The 10,849-nt window shown below is 43.8% G+C and overlaps 1 protein-coding gene across 3 annotated transcripts in view; it reads right to left on the reverse strand.

Moving 5' to 3' along the window:
• LOC1278914 (somatomedin-B and thrombospondin type-1 domain-containing protein) overlaps positions 1-9,634 on the reverse strand; it is a 32,419-nt gene extending 22,785 nt beyond the window's left edge. Inside the window, exons 1-2 of one of the 3 annotated variants that reach the window (XM_061656466.1) lie at positions 9,480-9,634; positions 8,293-8,617 (exon numbers count right to left, since the gene is read on the reverse strand). The gene's annotated coding sequence lies outside the window, so the exon portion shown is untranslated. Of the gene's footprint in view, positions 1-8,292; positions 8,678-9,479 lie in introns of all 3 variants that reach the window. The other 2 variants (XM_061656467.1, XM_061656468.1) reach the window with 2 other exon arrangements.
• Between the last annotated feature and the right edge of the window lie 1,215 nt (positions 9,635-10,849).

The raw sequence follows: 10,849 nt of genomic DNA on the forward strand, positions 1-10,849 counted from the left end.
ACTCACACACACAAATTTCTCCGCAAAAGTAAAGCTTCGGTTGACTGTCTTTCCCTTTCCGGAAGCGTCACATTTTTTTTTGTTCTCGATGGAAAATAAACAACCTTTGAAAGAAAGGCTGAAAGCGCCATCCAAGCGGAAAAGGAAAACATCTCACCGGTCACAGTGAGTTTTCCGATCCAATTTCGGGAAAAGAGTTGCACATCGAATATGCACCGGAACCAGGACGGGGTAGACAGGGCCAGTTCGTACTTATTTTCGCATCACCGGATCGTTATCAGTGAAGGGAAAAGGCGAGCTTTTCCTTTATGTGCAATTCAAAACCGTCTTGCATTCCTTACGGAGGAGCAAAACGTCCCCAAAGAGAAAGGGGCTGTCTTTTGCAGACCTGAATGCCTTTGTGGCTCGTTTAAGAAAGATAGTGTTTTGTTTTTTTTTGTAACTTTTACTCTTTCACCTCCCTTACTGAACAACATATGATACCTCACAAATAGCACATTTCTTACGTGCCATGTTTCAGAGTCGAGCAGAAGTTGTTGCAAAAGTGTTTGCCCTGGGCTAGGGAAGCGGCTCAAGCGCATGGGAGGTCAGAAGGCTTTGACGGGTTAAGTGCTTCAACTCACAGCACGCTACGCCATCAAACACGTTCGCACGTTTTATGACAGATCGAACTGACAGCGATACCTTCGATGTGTGGATTGTTGGAGTTTTTTTTTCTGCAGTTCGATTTCACACGAAGAGCCTGCCGGGGAGGTTGTGAGGGCTTACGAGGGTCCTCTGGATAGTTTTTTTTTCTCTCTAAAGGACACTATCACCCGTCCGACGTAGCATTCCGACCAACGAAAGAGAACCGGTTAGCCAGGGCGGCTGTAAATGTTATTATATCATCTCCGATGCTTGAGCGGCCGCTGTTTGACTTATTGATGCAGTTGATTGACACATTCGTTAGCGCGCGCATTGAAATGGAATCTCACCCGACCAAGATGTCGAACAGCCCGTGGAGGGACGGAGCAGGAGCGGAGAGCAAACAGCTTACCCGCCCGAAAATACCGAACATGATTCAACTGTTTTTTTTTATCTCATCTCTCAAATGGTGGTAGCCTTTCTTGTTTGTCGTCAATGAAGGCTTTCTGAGCGAGCCTCTCCCCCTATTAGGAACGGGGATTAGGATGCAGAGGTGCATTAGGGAGGTACTGGGGAACACGGTGCACTGGCAAACGTGGCAAACCAGACAGGCGTAACCGTACCAGACTACGCCACATTTTGCCCGTAATTGGTCACAGCCGATTGTGAAACGTTCCTTCGCTGACGTTCGATGACGTTCGGAACGACGTGACATGAATGACCACGTAAAACGGCACGTTTAGGGATCGTATCGGGTGGCACACCGAGAAGGGGTGGGCGATCACAATCACGAAGGAGGTGTGAGTGATTATAAAGTGCCACACAAGGAAGGCATGACGTATTGCGAGGCTTTGTGGTTGAAGCTCATAATGTGCTTACACTGTTCGGGCAGACGGATCGAGGTTAAAGGTCGCGAGATAGAAAAGGCTTTTTGGAATTGTGCACGACCTTGGAGTAGAGGAGGGGTCTAAAAAAAGGGAAAGCAGACAAGACACGATGGACGTAGTAAATTAATCAGAGCACATTTCGGGTGTCTTGGGCGAAAAGGTGCTAATAGGTGCCGGCTGGAAAGGTTCGTTAATCAGTTGTTCACACAGTAGCGCAACGAGCGTCGGCGAGCCCGGTGTTTGAAGTGTTCCCGCAGCAAAAAGGGAGAATGTTTGTTTAACTGTCAAAACGTGATTCTTATGCAACAACGCTACAGCTGACGGTTGGAAGGAATGCGAGAGGTGTAACTGCTGAATTGCAGCAGAGCATGGCGGGAATGTGAGCACTTTCAGTTTTAGTTTTTCTATCGACAAACACAGACATTTAGAAGATACGAAATGGAGAATATGAAATCCGTAAACATTGGGGCTTGCATTCTCTGAGGAATGCAATTCATTATAGGTTTGTGAACTACCGTTAGGACTTCTTCTTCTAAATTCTAAATGCTTAACCAAATTATTCACAGGCCTATGTCCCCTTAAGTAGGTCAAAACAATCAAGATTTATTATTTAAAAATAAAATAAAATAAATCATACTTTTTTGTGATAGCACTAGAAAAATATACAGAGAATATTAGGTGATCAAGTTAATCTACACCTAGATGTTATGTTTTTATCATATGAAAACAAACTAAAAAATGTGGTATTGAGACAATTCTACTTAAACCAGTGAATTAAGACAGTGCTTTCCAACATTTCTAGGATCGCGGACCACTTGGATTTGAAAATACATTAATTTAGTGGCTAAATCTTAAGATTTTCAGTAAAATCGCCCGAAAATGCGTTATAATTTACCTGTAAATCTAGAAAATTAAAAAAAGGCTTGATATTTTACAACACACTGACAGTCTAAATTAAAAAGATATCCCAGGCAAAACAATAAATCACACATTTTTAATCAACTGCTGATACTTTCATCTCTAGAATGGCATTACTCTACCGCCTACCGCCCAAGACTCTTCAAAGGAAGCCATAATTTAAACACAAAATATTACTCTCTTTCACACACTCACCCATAAACCATGAAGCAAATGATTCATGCCTGCAATCATTCCGACAGGTTTTTTATGTCTTCATCAATAAACTCCCAACGAATGTGCGGCGGTAAAAGTCCAACCGTTTACTTCGGCCATCCTGTCATAAACCTTCGCACGGTGCGGGGTTCGCACAGTCCGCGCTTATTACTAATAATTTACTGAACGGCCAGCAGTAAGTTGAGAATAAAACTACACCCGCAACCCGAAAGGCACGTAAATTTGCGCCCCATACGACTTTTATGCTCGCGAACCACCCATCCCATCCACTACATGCCAGCCGCCACTACACGCGGCAGCATGTGCTAGGGCGTTCGCGCTCAAAGTTTAAATTTAATATCAATCCACGCGGCTTCGATCGATAATTTATTCAAAGCACATTTTATTCCTCATTTCCGGGGACCGTCCCCCTGCCGGGAATCAATTAATTAATCGTGGCCGTGGCGCGACTCGTCGATATAGAGGGTAGCGATCTAATACCGCACCTCTTGCCGTTTCGCAACTAATGGAGCTATACGAAAGGAAGCAGTGTGGCGGAACATTACGGATTCGCTTTTAATTAAATCCACGCGAATTTGCACATGTTAATGATGGCTGCTGGCGCTCCTCCATGGTTCAGGATGTTCTACCGATTGGTCGTTTGTTTTAATAAATCGAAGTGCGTAAGAGCTTAACAAAATTCTAACCCTACTCATAGACATTCACACACACTTGAAATACTGTGAGAAACAAACAAGAGCTAATAAATGATCTCCTTGTCCACGAGACTTCTCTAGCCCATTTATGACGGGTAATAAATTCCGAACGAAGGGACACGATCTTCTTCTTAAGGGCTCACGGGCTCTGGGCAATCTCAGCAGGTGTCGGTATACGGTTTCTCTTCGGATTATTGCCCAACGATTATCTCCCCTTTGCTGTCCAACAGTGAAGGTAGAAAAGGGAGCTCATAAAAAACGGACCCACACCAAACGAAACAAACAAAAAACCCTCTCCAAACGCCTCTCGCGAGGCTCAGGAAGGCGTGCGCGAGCGTCACCATTAATAAATTTGAAACCAATTTGATCCTGCGCTGTTGCGTGTGATTATGAATGAACATGGTGCGCATTAACGGGCCGGGTGTCCGCTTCCAGTTGATGCATGGTCGGTAAGAAATCATCCAAGGGCAGACCCAAGTTCAGGTTTTGGTTTCTCCCTTTTACAGCTCAAACTACGGGGCTTGTTGTCCTCCCAGTTCCTCGGAGTTAAGTTTCGAGCTTGTCATGTTTTTCTTTGGCTCTTCACTTTCTTCCCACGCGGGCACGTTGGGAAAGGAGGTGCAGGAAAGCTTAATTTCTTCTAGCTCTTCTGGCACTGGAAACAGATCGCCGCTAATGCTATCAAAGCAACACAGGCGGTATGGCGCTGCCTCGATACGGAATCCGATGCCTTTTGGAACAAGTTTTTAATTTGATAACAACTCCACCGAACACAGAAAGCACAGAAAGAAAGCCTTATAACCAGCACACGAAACAAAAAATAAAACCATGGCAAACAGACAGACTCTCACACATTCAAAGAGGGTTCTCGTTGGACATGGTTTGAGGTTTGGGGTGGCAAAAAAAAACCACGATCCCTTGGGAAAAAGGGAGCATTTTCTCTTCAATCTCCCACAGCTTGACGCTCCACCATTGAGAGGTTGAGCATCTTGCCGTATTCCTAGCTGCACCCAACCGGCCGGTGGTATTTAATGCCGTTTCGGTACAAAAAGGGACTCGGTTGCTGTTGTCTGTCTATCTTGCCCCACAACTACATTATGCTTATGACTTCGGTTCTAATTTTATTTGCTGCTCTAGCACCGGCACAACCTGCAGTGTTGGTTTGTAGCCTACACTCAGGTTTTAATAACGATGGAGACGACGATGAGGACGACGATGATGATGATGAAACAATTGAGCCATGTAATAGACGAAGGTCTCGGGACTCGATTGTCTAGGCTGTGAAAAAGGAAAAACCTGCAACCTGGACAGAGATAGAGAGCGCCGTGCTCGTACTCAAACGGTTTTCTTAATTTTTCCAGATACCAACTTATTTTCCCTGACTCGAATTTGTCTTAGGGAAGGGAATATAAGGAACAGAAATTATATTCTGGACCACCACGCACCACTCACAGCATTGCTGTGGAGCAAAAGTATCAAACAAAGACAAGTTACATTGCAGAGAAAATGAGGTTATCGTGTTTTGCTCGCCCGGCCCCGGCAGAAAACAGCGAAAGGTAATTTGAAGGTAATTTTATTTTGCAAACAACAAACGAATCATGAAATGCACAAAGCGTCAGCGGTTTTGCATCTCGCTGCCCGTTTCGGTGTGAGTTACAGTCCTTGACCCTTTTCTGTTGCCCGTGGTGGGACGTTAGAATAACGCAGCTCGGAAGAAAAAGTAAACCGGCCACGTTTTAGCACCTTCCCTTGAATGTGTCGAACGCGCAACGAGGGTTTAATTCGAAACAAAAAAGCGTCCTCGTTCTGGTTTTACAATTTGTGTGTTATGATTTTCTAAAAATAAGCGTGCGTTCGTGCTCATATTGTGTGTGAGGGACTCATTAGATTTCAATTTTATGCCACTGCAAATTGGCACTTTGTTTCGAAAATTCTCATTACAGGAAGCCGCGTCGAAGGGTGCGCTGGGAGTTTACCTTCGTTAAATTCCATAATTTTACCTTCGTTTGACAAAAAACAACACACGTAAAAAACCCAATCCCAACGCTTGACATAAAATGTTTAGCATTATTAGATTGGGAAAGGTGCTCGTTCGATGGCATGCCGGGTTTTGCTTCGTATGGGGTGGAAGCATTTCATTTCCTTTCCCCGTCAAGGCTCATGAGCCGAGGTGTGTCGCAACCAAATTACGTTTTCTTTTAATGAATGCACCCCATCAGATCGCTTTTATCAAATCCAATTTAAAGTCAGACTCCCCGTCGTGCCTGTCGGAGGGGTTGCAAGAAAGAACAACCATCAGACCTTGATTTTGGACCCAAAGGAGAATAAAAAAAATCGAAGAAAAGTGTGTCCACACTGGATCCTTGGTGAGGGAAACACGCGGTGGCAACACGCATGAGACGTTTTTGTTGTTGCTGTTGTTGTTTGATATCCTGATGCCAATCTCGAATGGGAGGGGAGGGAGGTCCCATTTCCGGAGCAACCTTCACAAAATGTGATATCAAAACCTCACAAATGAGTCGTATAAAAGAAATTATTTTTCTTCTGCTTATCGCGACCAGCGAATCCGGCTCAGGCCAGGCCAGGGGTTTTGTTGATCCATAACTGAAGTTCTGAGCTTGTGGTAGCTGTTGTTGGGATTCTTTGTCCCTGTGCTGTGTGATTCTTTCCAGCGGAGCGTTAGGTTGTTTAATTTGTTCTTCATTTTCCACCCCTCGCCCACCCGTCACTCCGTGGCCTTCCCGCAGGATGTGAGCATTCCACGGGCAGAAGAAATCGAGCCTGACATTCCTCGAAAATTTTTGATGGTCGTTTCAATTTGGACGTTTCCTTTTTTGTTGTTGTCTTGATTCCATCTCCCGCGCCCATTCCGGAATGCTTAAGCCGTTTTGAGGCTGACGATGGAGGAAAGATTGAAGTGAGGCAATAACATCGTCCGCACAGACCGAAGGCATAAAGAACGGACGGTTCGCTCCCGTGCTCTCCCACCCTCATGACCTTGTTCTTGTGACGGGGCTGCCTGTGCTTGAGGTCAGTCATCCACCCCGTCCTCATGCCTCGGAATCGGCCAACTGGACTGCGGTTTTAGTACACATTCATCAACAAGTTGCCCTCGGAGGGGTGAACAGAGCAAGAAGCAGAAAAAAACCTACTGTAAAAGGATCGGGTACGGGTAAGGTACGCGCTGGAAGCGATTTTTATTCATTCGCCATCAGCATTAAAGGGTTTTGCCGAATTAATTATAGGCTTCTCGTTTTATTACGATCATTCCTTCTTACGTCGGTGTTTTTTTTCATTTCGTTTTTGTTGGAAGCTTTCCATTGGTTTCTTGCTGGACCGGCTCTCTCGCATTTTGAACAAAGGGATAAAGAGTTGCAAGGAGTACGAGTAGTAGGAAAAATAAAACAAGGTGAATTTGTGTGAAGCAATTAAAAAAGGCAACCAAAGTCAGTTCCGAAACACGGGGATCATCCCGGATGTCCGGACTTTTGAGTAATCACCACTAATGGAGGTGGAATAAATTAAGGAAGAATAAGGCAAGCCATCGGGCAACCGGCCAAGGAGCTGCAGGCCGTCTAAAAAAAAGGGTCAATCAGCTTGTTGCTGGCCAGCGCTGCTGGCCTGGTTGTATGCTAATTCTGGGTGGCTGAAAAGGATCCTGGTGTTGCTACACACCTTCTTGTTTGTTGCTAACTACTTCCGCTGAGGTGTGCCTTCGGAACGGGTTAGCAGGGGTGACTTTCGTGCACATGACCACGGAGCTAGTGTGAGGCCTAAAACACACCAGCTCCCACTGTTTGAGCAAAAGAGCAAACTTTTGTTGGTGCTGGATGAGTATTTCGACAGTTTCGGAAGGGCTTGTAGACCCTTTGCGTACTGAAGTCGAACCGATAAACACGTCAATTTTTGTTTTGCAATGTTCATTAGGGTTCAACACCTGTGGGGGAAAGGGTTGAATATCCATGTGGCATAATGTGTGGCACAGACATTTCATTACGTGGCACGTGGGCTTAACAAGACAAGGATGGGGTGATTGAAGGGATATGACATATTTTTTTTACTGCATTTTAGCTGGAATAGCATCTAACTAAAATTATTTTGCTTTTATTTTTGGGTTTTAAGTTTACAGTTAAATATCTCATTGTACCGAACAATGAAACCATAATTATTTGGCATAATGGAAAAGAAAATCAAGTAGAGCAAACTTTTAAAAAAAGTTCCTGAATATATAACGAAACAAAACGAACAATCATACCAAGTGCAAAAATAAATCAATTACTAAATTCTTGAAACTTTCAAAGACTTTCGGTAAAATGTGTACCCTCTTTATGAATAGGACATAATTTTGATTCCCACAAAATACTAGGAATCAACCTTCTACCAAGAAAGAAACCTTCCAAACGCTTCCTTTCATTCATACCTGACCCCCCCCCCCCCCCCCCCCCCCCCGTAACCTACAATCGCTTTCAGCGCAACGCTCTTTTGATGGTGGTGATGATGGAAAATCTCCAGAGTAAATAAACACTGGGACAATTTACGACATGAGCCTCTCGAGTGCGTCCCCTTGCGCCTCCCCGGCCCAAACCGTGACATCATTCCACACCGTACAGCCGCGTGCGTGCGTGCGTGTGGTGTTTAATTATTACGCTCCACCACAAGACACACCAGCAGACACTTCCCAGGGCAAACATAGTAGTAAACCTTTCCCGACACCAAACGCAACAACCGCAAGCGTCGATTTTTCACGGAAAAAAAGGAAACATTGACTTTGAGACGCGGTGTGTTTTGCTTCACGATGGTGGTTTCTAAGGAAAACACAATTTGGGGTTCTTCATCACACGCACACACGAAATGATATCAAAATCGATCTAATCCACCGACGAGAGACAGAGAAGGACAGAAAGATAAGATCGCACAAAAAAGAAGGTGTAAGTTTTACAGCGTGTGTTTACCTTCGGGATTTTTCCTTTGCTTCCTTGGGCGGGAGCGCGTGCGGCTAGGCCGTCGTTGGCACCGATGCGAAAGCAAAGTCTGCGAAAAACAAAAACCTCTCAAACCGAGAGGCAGCCGGATGGGTGTGGGATGAGGCAATGGCAACCGGAAAAGCTCACACTTCACTTTTCACGAAAGCAATAAACACCGAGCACAACGAGCACTTTTACACAGAGAAACAAACACGCACACACATACACTCACTTCCTTTATCGAAAAACGCGCCGCGCGTAATCCTTTCAAATGCGTTTTTTGCCGCTGTTGTTGTTGTTAATGCTGCTACTCCTGTTGTTTGGTAGAATGGCACACTAGATCATTATTTATTTACGCACGCTTTTCCATTCCCTTCGGCAAGGCGAAAGCAAACAACGGGGTTGGAGGTTAGTAGAATTCGATCATTCAATTCGCACTGAATGTGGAAGATTGTACGTCTGTGTGTCTGTATATGAGTCTGGGTGTGGGTGTGTTTTATTACATCTGTATTCCAACCGCTTGGCGGGGATGCTGCCGCGGACACTGCACACTACCTACGCACTGTTACGGTCGAGAATATGTATTAAACAAACTCGGTACGCGCTGCCGCGAGCTTTGAAGTACGTTTTTCCGGGGCTTTTGGTTGAAACACACACACACAAACACACAAAACCGGCACACGAAGCGCGAAACCGTCCACGCAGGACGATCAATACGACGCCGGGCAAAGGTTTAAAATGGGAAAATTTGACGGAAGACTGCAAATAAAACGACTGTAGAATGCACGGTACCTACTCGAGAGCTTAAGAAACGGAGAGAGGTTTGGTTTAGAAACAAACAAGACGAAGGAAAGGGAACTATCTTTCCGCAGGGAACGCGTTAAATCAATACGCTCACGTCAAAGGACCACTTGCGGAAGCGGATCGGAAATTCGCGACCTCCACGTGTCGTACAAGTGACAAGGGTAAGCGCAGTAAATCAACGGAAGAAATACTTTCAAAAAATGAATACGATGAATACGAGTATTATTTAATTTTAAATGTTTTTGCTGCTCTTCACACTTTACACAAAATCCAACTTGAAGCCAATTTATTTAATTTCCTATAAAGCTACAGGAACACTTTGCACCAACTCCTGAAAACCCTTCGCGACTGGACTTGGAGCACCAACAAACCTGGTTCGCAAGACACACAATCGTACCACCTGGTACCACAACCGCACCGGACGACGCACGAGAGTGAAATGAACGCGCGATGAACGGCGATGCTTGGGTATGCTGCGAGCAGCATAAACTTCTGCGAGCATGCCGGTGGTGATCGTGTGCCTGGCGTAAGCGTGCGGCTTTTTTGTGCCTTGGCCGCTTGCTTCGGGTCACTCAGTACGTCGGGTCGGGTTTCCATCAGGGAGAGCGCGCGAGAGAGCTTGAACCGGTAGAAGTTTTTGGTGTTTTTTTACGTGTGTTTCGTACACGTAACTCACGCGGTGGTGTTTTATGCGTATTCTTGTTGGAGGAATAACATTTCCAAAGCATCTGCACACAAGCTGTTTTGATTTCAATTTTAATTTTAATATAGAACATTTCGTGGTTAATGTTCAATTTTAGAAAAAATATCAATAAAAAATTGATGAATTTTCAATAATCATCAACTCAATAATAAACAAATAAAATTAAATAAGTAAAAAAATAAATAAATATGTAAAGAAACAAATAAACAAATGAGTAAAATAAAAATAAATAAATAAATAAATAAGTAACTAAATACATAAACAATGAAATAGATGAATAAATAAATTGCAATACAATGAAAACATTTGATTTTTATACTTGTTACAACTAGTATTCAAAACCAAATTAGTATATGAACAGTCAGGATACTAATACACTAGATTTGTTCTTTTTTGCATACATTCAGGCGTTTTACCAATTTAATTCATTTTAGGGCTATTTTACTCAATAAAGCATTAATTAAACTTGAATAATACCCAGAAGCCTTGTTTTCGCCTACTCCTTGTTTTCGCGTGGATATTGGGACGGTTCAGAGAAAAAGTCAAGTTTGGATTTAATTAACTCTCTCAGAACTGGCTAAGCATTTAATTTTCATGAAACCGTTTCAAAGAATGAAAGAATTTTCAGAAATCTCTGTGCAATTTTAATTCAAATTAAATATAATTCCTCAATTTCCCTGAAGCTTACATGTTACACCTATTATTACAAGTTCCTTAAATTTCATCACTCTACACACACTTGTTCTTTTAATTACAATTTAACCATAGAGTCTTTCCATAGAGGGAATCTCTGTTGAATAGCAATACCCCTGGGCGGTTTGTTATTACTGTTGGATTACACCGTTCTTTATCATCCCACAACTGGTGGCGGTGGCATTTAATATACATTCGATACGAGTCAGCCCCCCCGATCATAATCCGAGGTCGAGTGTTTTCACTCCGAGAACGTTTGCGGTTTTGTTTTTCGGCAAGTTTTTATTCGTTGTGGCAGTGTAGTGCCTTGAAGCGCACCAGAAACAAACAAACTCCCCGAAGTCG

The sequence above is a fragment of the Anopheles gambiae genome, chromosome 3 (genome assembly GCF_943734735.2).
Source record: "Anopheles gambiae chromosome 3, idAnoGambNW_F1_1, whole genome shotgun sequence".
Lineage (NCBI taxonomy): Eukaryota > Metazoa > Arthropoda > Insecta > Diptera > Culicidae > Anopheles > Anopheles gambiae.